General features: G+C 38.5%; 1 non-coding gene across 1 annotated transcript; it reads left to right on the top strand.

Annotated features, from left to right (window-relative positions):
* Positions 1 to 4,922: 4,922 nt before the first annotated feature.
* Positions 4,923 to 4,995, top strand: Trnaa-ugc. Its single transcript has one exon. It is a non-coding gene; the product is annotated as a tRNA-Ala (tRNA).
* Positions 4,996 to 10,849: the final 5,854 nt, after the last annotated feature.

The raw sequence follows: 10,849 nt of genomic DNA, 5'->3' as shown, positions 1-10,849 counted from the left end.
AGATACCCAATCCATCCAATCTGTCTCTCATGTAAATCATTCGTTGTACAGAATTTCTCATTGTTGGGCATCAAGGCCGTGTATCCTCCAAGGCTCTTCCAAGGACTCTCTTCAGAGACTTCTACCTCCAAGGGCCTGAAGAATTCTGTACTGAACTGCTGCTATTCCAGCTAGGACATTAACTCCTAGGCAATAATAATGAAATAGCTAAAATTTACTTATGAAATAGCTTATTCTATGCCAGGTAATATTTTTTTAATGCTTTTATATGTTAACACACATTAATTCCATAAAGAAAATACTATCATTTTCCTCGATTCTATAGACAGGAGGCTTAGGCATTAAGTAAGTCAGCATCTCACATCTTGTAGGTAGCAGAGCTGGGCTGTGATCCCTGGCACTGCAGTTTCAGCACTGTGTGCCCACTCTTACATGAAACTTTTTCCCCCTTCCCATTAGTACTGGGAATTGAACCCAGGGGCACTTTAATAGAAAGAGCTGGGGATATTAAGCCATATCCCCAGCCCTTTTAATTGTTTATTTTGAGACAGGGCCTCACTAAGTTGCTTAGGGCCTCATTAAGTTGCTGAGGCTGGTTTTGAATTTGTGATCCTCCCAAGCCACTGGGATCACAGGCATATACCACCATGCCCAGTGATTTTTTATTTTTTGAGATAGTGTTTCACTAAGTTGCTGAGGCTGGTCTCAAACTTTCAATCCTCCTGCCTGAGTCTCCCAGGTCACTGGGATTACAGGTGTGCACCACTGCACCCACCTGAAACTTTAAGTTTTCTTACAAATCTAAGATGAAGGCAGGAGAAAAGAATTAATCTGGAGAACAGATGGGTAGAGGACAGCATAGGAAGAAACAGAGGCCACAAGTAGAAAAGTGATCAACAACGCAAGTGATTCTCCTGTGTCAACCAATCATTCCAAGTGTGATACCCTTGTATTTCCTTCTTTCTGGAAAAAAGCAAAAGCATCACTCTAATCAAAAGACCTCCCTCAGGCTGGGGATGTGGCTTAAGCAGTAACATGCTCACCTGGCATGCGTGCGGCCCAGGTTCGATCCTCAGCACCACATACAAACAAAGATGTTGTGTTCGCCGAAAACTAAAAAATAAACGTTAAAATTCTTTCTCTCTCACTCTCTCTCTCTCTCCCAAAAAATAAAAGTTGTCAACCCCCAAAGAATAAATATTAAAAAAAGACCTCCCTCACCAGCTTGCTGAGGTTACTAATCTGTCTTCCCAAAGCTCCTACTTTCACTCTATGCAATCCCTCATAGCATTTTGTTTGTTTAATAATGTATTTGCCACATGGTAGATCTGAGCTTGACATTGCTTTTTTTTGGGGGGGGGGGGAGGCACTAGTTTGGAGACCATGACCCTTTTGGTGGCATATGACAAGAATGAAGTTTCAGTTTTCTTAAAAAGAGAGGAGCCACAGGGTGTAATGATATACAAGAAAAATAATACCTCCTTTCCTAGCATTCCTTTTACCTAAGGACACTTACAGCCAACAGAAGACTGGGCTCCCAATACTTCATCTCTGTACTGCCACTTTTCCCAGTGAGGATCCCCAGCATCACTGAGACTACATTAGAAATTGTTTAACCAGAACTTTCCCCTAAGACAGAGATTCTCCACCCTGAGTGCAGTTTAAATCACCTGGGGAGCTTAAAAAACAAACAAACAAAACCCCCAGGAGCCACACTATGCCTCAAAGCAGTTACATCAGAATGATCTAGAGGTGCCACCCAAGGAACAGTATTATGTAAAGTACCCCAATGATCCTAATGAGGTTGAGAATCACTTCCCTAACAGAATGAGTGACCTCATTGTTAAAATATCATTTTCAAAAAGGTAAAATCATGACTCTTATACAAATAGAAAATGAATGTGTGGGCTGGGGATGTGGCTCAAGTGGTAGCGCGCTTGCCTGGCATGCGTGCGGCCTGGGTTCGATCCTCAGCACCACATACAAACAAAGATGTTGTGTCCGCTGATAACTAAAAAAATAAATATTAAAAAAAAAAAAGAAAATGAATGCGTCAAGTTTGTTCAACTCATCAATGAGTGAGCCAGTAATATGTCAAAACCAGTTCAAAGAGCATTTCGGGGGCTAAATATTTATGGGTGATGTTAGAAAAAGGTTTTTGTATTACATACAAAATTCATTAATGTCACTCCCTAAAGCAAGTTACAGTTTCAATGCAATCCCTATTAAAATCCCAAAGGTGGTATTTTATTTTGTTGTTTTGCTTTTGGTACCAGGGATTTAACCCAGGAGTGCTTAAACACTGAGCCACATCCCCAGCCCTTTATGTTTCTTTTGAGACAGGGTCTTGCTAAGTTGGTTACAGCCTTGCTAAATTCCTGAGGCTAGCCTTGAATTTGTGATCCCCCGCCTCAGCCTCCCAAGCCACTGAGATTACAGGCATGAACCACCAGGCCTGGCTCAATGTCCTTTTTTTTTTTAGTTGTTGATGGAACTTATTTTATTTATTTATTTTTATGTTGCACTGAGAATCTAACCCAGTGCCTCACAAATGCTAGATAACTGCTCTACCACTGAGCCACCACCCCAGATCCCCCAATGTCTTTTTTGAAGAAATGAAAAAAAAATAATATGAAATTCCAAGAGACATGAAATCACCAAATGAATCTTGAAAAGCAGAAAAACATCGACAGACTCTCACTTGGCAATTCCAAATATATTACAAATATTACAAAGCCATAGTGCTCAAAAGAGTGTGGGACTGGTATAAAGATATGCACACATTACTGGAGTTGAATAGAGTTTGGAAATAGACACACCTATAGACATTTGAATTATTTTAAAAATATTTAATTTTTTTTATTTGTAGTTGAACACAATACCTTTATTTTATTTATTCATTTTTATGTGGTGCTGAGGATTGAACCCAGGGCCTTACCTGTGCTAGGTGAGTGTCTACTGCTGAGCCACAACCCCAGCCCCAGACATTTTAATTTTGACAAGACCAATAATTGAGGGAAGAACAGTCTTTTAAACTGATGGAACCAAAATAATTGGTTATTATTACAAAAGAATGAAATTGGACCCTTACCTCAGATCATATACCAAAAAATCCTCAAAATAAAAACCTAGGGTTCAGGGTTGTATCTCAGTGATAGAGCACTTGCTTAGCACATGTGAGACACTGGGTTCAATCCTCAGTACCACATAAAAATAAATAAGTAAAACTAAAGGTATTGTGTCTATCCATAACTAAAAACATTTTAATAAATAAATAAAGACCTAAATGTAAGAGCTAAAACTATATAAAGCTTGGAAGAAAACAAGGAAATAAATATTCATGATTTTGAATTTAGAAATGGTTTCTTAGGCCAGGCTTGGTGATGCATGCCTATAATCCCAGCAACTCAGAAGGCTGAGATAGGAGGATCACCAAGTTTGAGGGTAACCTCAGCAATTTAGTAAGATCCTAAGCAATTCAGTGAGACCCTGTCTCAAATTAAAAAATAAAAAGGATGGGGTTGTGGTTCAGTGGTAAAGTGCTTTCCTGGCATGAATGAGGCACTGGGTTCAATCCTCAGCACCACATAAATATAAATAAAATAAAGTCCATCAACAACTAAAATATTTTTTTAGAAAAAGGCAGGGGGAGGCAGCTGAAGATGTGGCTCAGTGGTAAAGCAACCCTGGGTTCAATATCCAATACAAAAAAAAAGGAGGAGGAAAGAAATAGTTTCTTATATTTGACACCACAAGAACAAGCAACAACAGTTAAAAAAAATAGAAACTAAACTCAAGAAAGTGAAAAAAAAATCCACAGAATAAGAAAAAATACTTGCAGATTATATATCTGGTAAGGACTTAATATGAAGAATACATATTATTCTTTCTCCAAAGAAGATACACCAGAGGCCAACAAGCATATGAAAAAGTGCCCCCTGTTTGTTTGTTTGTTTTTTCTTTTAAAGAGAGAGAGAATTTTAATATTTATTACTTTTTAGTTTTCGGTGGACACAACATCTTTGTATGTGGTGCTGAGGATCGAACCCGGGCCGCACACATGCCAGGTGAGTGCACTACTGCATGAGCCACATCCCCAGCCCAAGTGTGTGTTTAATCATTAGGAAATGCAAGTTAAAACTACAAGCACATACCATACTATAAACACAGGGGTGTCCACAAACCCTCCAAAAAAGGAAAGTAAGTGTTGATGGGATTTGGAGAAGGAGGAATCCCCATACACTGCTGGCAGGAATGTGAAATGGTATAGTTGCTATGGAAACAGTTTGGTACTCACTCCAAAGGTTACGCATAGAATCATTGCATGACCCAGAAATCCCACTTCTAGTTATATACCCCCCAAAGAATTGAAAATGGGTATTCAAATACTTTAATGTATCACTGTTCACAATAGACAAAGGTAGAAACAACCCAAATGTCCAAACACAGAAGAATGGCTAAACACAATGAGATAGTGCCATATGTGCAGTAGTATTGAGGTGGTGCCCAATGAAAGGTACCAGACACAAAAGGCTACATTATGTAGGATTTCACTTATGAAATATTATGAATTTTTTTTATGTTTGTATTTATTTTTCGTGTAGTTGGACACAATACCTTTATTTATTGATTGATTTTTATGATGTGTTGAGGATCAAACCCAGGGCCTCGCATGAGCTAGTCAAGTGCTCTACTGCGAGTCACAACCCCAGCCGAAAATATTATGAAATATTCAACATAAGTCAATCCACAGAGACAGAAATCATACTCATGGCTGCAAAAGGAGTAGGGAGATGGTGGGACTGGGATTCCTTCGGAGTGTTGAAAACTTTTTAGAACTGTAGGGAAGTGATTGTTGCACAATATTTCAAATCCACAATGTGCCCCTGAATTATACACTTTAAAATAGTTAATGGAGGGCCAGTGATATAGCTCAGTTGGTAGAGTGCTTGCCTTGCATGCACAAGGCCCTGGGTTCGATCCCCAGCACCACAATAAATAAAAGATAGATAGATAAATAAATAGATAGATAGATAGACATATCTATCTATCTAGATAGATACATAAAATAGGTAATGGTTGATTTTACATTATAGGAATTTGACTCCGATTTTATAAAGAATTAGTTAAATGTCCAACAAGACCATAAATGGGAACATTTAGGTTATCTGTTCCATCAGACAGAAACTAATTTCATCTGGCTAAACCCAAACAGAAAAAAATTTACTCACTTATCTTTGCCCCTGGGGGTTGACAAATGGCCCCAACAATAGGAAATCAACCCAGCACTGCCTTGAAAAAAACACCTAGTAATCTATACCCTATTTCCAAGGTTTAGATATTTTTGTTGGCAGAGTCCACGTTCTGATTGAGACTTCATCCTCATCCTTACTGGGGATTTCTTTCACGTTTGGAGAAAGCTGCCTTTATATATATATAAACTTTATATATATATATATATATATATATAAATATATTTTATATATATAAATTTTTATATATATATATATATAAATATATAAAAATTTATAAATATATATATTTATAAAATATATATATATAAATATATATATTTATAAATATATAAAGTTTATATATATAAACTTTATATATATATTTTTATATATATAAAAAAACTTTATTTTATTTATTTTTAGGTGGTGCTGAGGATTGAACCAGTGCCTCACACATGCTAAACAAGCACTTTACCACTGAGCCACAACCCCAGCCCCTCTCCTTCTTTCTTTGTAATGGGAATTTAATTAGCTTTACCACAGAGCTACATCCCCAGCAACCACCCTCCTTTTTTATTATTAATTATGAAAAAGGGTCTTGCTAAATTGCTTGGGATGTCACTCAGTTACTGAGGCTGGCCTCAAACTTGCCATCCTCCTACCTCAGCCTCTGGACTTGCTGGGATTACAGGTATGTACCACTATACCTGGCCAAGTTTTGCACCCTCCCCTTTTTGTTTTCTTTAAATCACCTGCTGTAATTCAGAGCCCCACAAGTCCATTTGAAATTTTGTATTTAAAGCAGAATGGAAAGTTTTAGGATTTAGATTTTTTATACCCTAAAGGGTTTTTGTTGTTGTTATTGTTTGTTTGTTTGTTTGTTTTTAACCCCTGTGTAAATCTGCCCTCTCTGGGCAGGTTTATCTATTTACTTATCCATAGCATGTATTTATCTGTGTGGGCCATGGGTCAGGAATAAGCATCTTTCACTCAGCATTTTTCAAATTAAAAAAATGGCAAATCCTACCAAACCCTTTCTCCAAAAGGTAAGACAGACAGGGTCCAGGAAGAGGGGCAAGGAGAGGTCAGGGAGAAGGGAGAACTCAAGAGCTCACAAAATCTGGCAGTCACTAAAGTGCTTCTGTGTGTCGCTTCAAATGTCACTAAATGTTTTAGGAATGACAGAACCCTTTGAGAATTTAAAGAAAGCTGAGGATATTGCCCCCCCCTGCAGGAGAACATGCATGGGTATATCAGAAGTCTGCAAATAATTTCAGTTGATTTTATTCCTCCAGAAAGGTTTATAAGAACTCCTACTCTCAGTCCCCCCAAAACCAGCTGAAATGGTCAGGGTAAAGCATTTTAAGTTGCTTCAGTGTGATCTGACTAACCCATCTGTAGACAAAGCCTCCAGCCTGTAGCTTTCATCTTAAAAAAAATCCACAGAATATAAAATTGCTCCCTTTATTTGTAGGTTCCTGAAATGAGGTACTGTTTGCATTGTGATGGAGAAGAAAACATCAAAGAGGAAAACTTCTGCATAGACTCGCTTTCTGGAGCTTTGTTATATTAACTAATTAGTCAACTGCGGTTAAAAGACATTATTTTGAGAAACATATTTATTTTGCTCTGCTACATTGATTTGCTCCGTGTTACTCTTCTGTGCATAGATTACTGGTAAATGAATTCAAGACCCACCATACCCAGCATGCCTTGCCAGTTCAGGTGAAACTGCAATGAGCTATCTCAACCTCTCACTGAAATTACTCATCCACACTTTTTTTTTCTCAGCTGGAATATATTTTTATGACCCGTTTTGCCCCTCCTACTCACAAACTCATTATTTTCATCTGCTGATTTACTTTTTAATAACTTATTTCTACCCTCACATCCCAACAGTATTCAATGGTTCTTATTTAAACCTTGAGCCATTTCAGAGAAAAAAAAGTGGGAAAAAGTGTCAAAATGGTATTTTTTCAAGGGGTCCATGTTAAAAATAAGATTGACTCTGCATGCACCATTAAATGTGATAAATCTTTCAACTTCCGTTAAGAACATAATAGCATCAAATGCCACAGAAATCCCTTCTCTATGCTACTTATGTCATTATGAAGTTTAAAGTAGAATTGAAGGTCTTTTTTTATTATTATTTTCATAGAGTTGATGTACAATGCTTCCAGAAAGATGAGGAAAGAACTACACAACCAGAGCTGGTAATCAGTCGCCATGCATCAATACCCAGTGCAGGTTTTCACAGCGAACACCCCACTCTTTGAGCCTGTAGGCACTCTGATTGACGAGGCACCTTGTTTAATCTGGGGTAACTGATTTATTCCTGATTGCCTGGGACTTCTCCTGCTTTAGCACTGAAAGTCTCTCATTCCCTTCCAGTACTAGGAAAACTGGGATAGTTGACCACCCTAATTACCCCTTTCAGTAAAACCCAACATTACTAATTTAAAAGCACCTCAGGTCTACGTTTTATAAACAACTGTCCCTCTCCAGGTTTGTGATATATGCCAGAAAAAAAAAAATGCCTTTAATATACCCTACTTAAAACACATTTAAGACCAGAATGAAAATTACGAGTATTATGTCAGAAGAGTCTTGTAGCAGAAAGACTAATTTGCATTGGCATTTACAATGGAGGAAATTTACATATTACTTGAGAAATTAAAAATAAAGATCTTAAAAAGAGGCAGATTTGGAAATCTGCCTATAAGATGTTAATCTGAGAACAGTACAGAATGGAATTTTCTTCTACAGATCAGATGTGTGTGTGTGTGTGTGTGTGTGTTTAGTTGTCAATGAATCTTTTATTTTATTTATTTATATGCAGTGGACAAAACCCAGGGATTCACACAAGCCAGGCAAGCGCTCTATCACTGAGCCACAACTGCAGCCCTGTGTTCATGTTTTTAAATCGGAATCGTATTTATTGGAATAGGTAATAAACACATAGATTATGAAAGTTCAAAACAAATACTTTGTATGCACCATGAATTATCTCCTTTCCACCCCATCCCTTAGCCATTCAACCACCTAAACGATTGTTGACTTTTAGGATTCATTCAGAGGTGATCTATGCAAATATAAACAACTGTAAGTTTTGGAGAGTAAAATGATATTTACTGAATGTGGAGTTGGATTTTACGAAGGGCCTAACCTGGAGCAAGGGTTGGGGAAACCTGCTCTACAGGCTTGCTTTAGAATTGAAGGGCAGGGATTGCCAAACTGGAAGAGCAAGGGGGTGCAGAGGCACAGCATGCAGGCACCTTTGGAGCCTGCAGGGAACAACCTTGGGTTCAGAGCGGTCACAGCAAAGGGTACAAAAGTGGTGGGGGCAATGAGCAATTAATCTGGAGAGACAGGAGGGGCCAGCAAATACTCTTTCCTTTGGTAGGAAAGCAGTTTTTGTTTTAAATGAATGTGAGCCAAAGAAAAGCAGACTAAGTCTCTATCAGGGGAGGAAAAGCAACAAAAGTCTTGAGAGACAGTTCTCTTATCAGTTTGGACCAACCTCTGCATGATGGGTCAAATGGCAGAGTGTGAAGGAGGGAAGAAAGGTATCCAAATTCAAGAGGGTATCTACATTGACATGAAATAGAACCACCATTTCTATTTTTTTCAGAGAAAAAAAGTGGGAAAAAGTGTCAAAATGGTATTTTTTCAAGGGGTCCATGTTAAAAATAAGATTGACTCTGCATGCACCATTAAATGTGATAAATCTTTCAACTTCCGTTAAGAACATAATAGCATCAAATGCCACAGAAATCCCTCAGTTTTTGGCAGATTCAAGAGCTTAACTAGGTGGTTTTGGACTCAGGATTTCTAATGGGGTTAGTTTGTAAGGGTCCCGCAAAACGTCGGAGAAAGAGACCACCAAGTGACCACTCATGCAATTGGCAGAAGGGGGATTTATTGAACCAGCATGCTGGGGCTCTGTGCCCACTCAAGAAGGGAAAGCAGCCCAGAGCCCCGAGCAGGGGCTGAGCACTGCTTAAGTACACTTTTTGGGGAGGGCGGAGGGCTTTGTATACATCAGAACAAATCATCATTAGGCACGGGAAAATTGAATAACAACTCCTAAACATGATTGGTTCATTCATTGGCGGGAACAGGTCAGGCTGGAGTGATAGGTCATTCCTAAGGAGGGGGTTACATTTAAACTGATTGGTCCAGGCCCTGCAATGCCTATGTGCGACCACACAGAGCCCTTATTAAACAACCAATAGTCAGGGGAAATATTTACTGGGCAGTTCCAAGCATTGTCTCAACAGCTACAGAAATTTCAGGTTTTGCAGGTAGCATAGAAACCTAACAATACCTAATCCTTTACATTTTAACTCAGACCTTGCAGCTTAGAAACTTACAACACCCGGTCTTTTACCCTTTAACTTTTATGCTTTAACTTCAATTTCTTTTACCCTTACAAGTTAGCCAAAGGACTTAAAATCAGAGTGCTACAGGGACACATCCACATCAATATTTATAGCAGCACAATTCACAATAGCTAATCTGTGGAACCAACCTAGGTGCCCTTCAGTAGAAGAATGGATAAAAAATGTGGCCTATATACACAATGGAATATTACTCAGCAATAAAAGAGAACAAAATCATGGCATTTTTAGGTAAATGGATGGAATAAGCTAATCCCAAGAAACCAAAAGCCAAATGTTTTCTCTAATATGTGGATGCTGATCTATAATGGAGGACAGGAAAATTGGAGGAATGGAGGAACTTTGGATAGGAAAAAGGGGAGAGAGAAGAAGGGAGGGGCATAGGGGTAGGAAAGAGGGTGGAATGAGATGGACAATCATTACCCTAAGTACATGTATAAAAAACGCAAATGGTGTGACTCTACTTTGCGTACAACCAGAGAAATGAAAAATTGTGCTTTATATGTGTACTGTGAGCTGAAATGCATTTTGCGGTCATATATGACAACTTAGAATAAATAAATGATTTTAAAATAAAAAAAAATAAAGGCATCTACATTCAAGACCAGGCTGAGTTGCCTCCAAAATTGGTGTCCATCTCCATGAAATGAACCACAAGGAAAACTCTGACAAAGGTAGGTGACAAAGTTGTTTCAGTAAGGGCCTCCAATTCTCCCAGGACCTCTGGGACAAGGAGGTGGGTGGTAAAGACTGCTTTAAGTGGGTCTCATCAGTGCTGCCTCCTTCAATCAGGGTTCAGCCAAAATCAAGTCTGCAATCATGCTAGGGTATTCTCTATAGGAGAAACAACTAGAAAAGCTTAAGAAATACAGTCCTTCCATGCACATTCGTCTGCCTATCAATAGGCTTCTGGAAACTGTGTGTATGTTCTCGTTGCTAAGCCAATAAACAGAGACTTCTATTCTAGAGAGAATGACCTGCAATACTGCAGAGTAATTTCCAAGTCAAGAGAATTCTCAAGCAGAGCAAGGCTGTAATTCCTAGATCTAGCTCTATATTGAGGCATCTTGAGAACTTGGAAAAATAAAAGTTTCAGGAACCCAGCCTAGATGTACTAGGTCAGAAGAGGGGAGGGATGATAAAGGAGTTTGTCTTAAAAAAAATCCTGTGATTATCATGATAGATTAGATTTGGGACACTGCATCTGCCAATGCA

The sequence above is a fragment of the Marmota marmota genome, unplaced genomic scaffold, assembly GCF_001458135.2.
Source record: "Marmota marmota marmota unplaced genomic scaffold, marMar, whole genome shotgun sequence".
NCBI classification, from domain to species: domain Eukaryota; kingdom Metazoa; phylum Chordata; class Mammalia; order Rodentia; family Sciuridae; genus Marmota; species Marmota marmota.
This window is presented reverse-complemented; position numbering and strand designations above follow the sequence as displayed.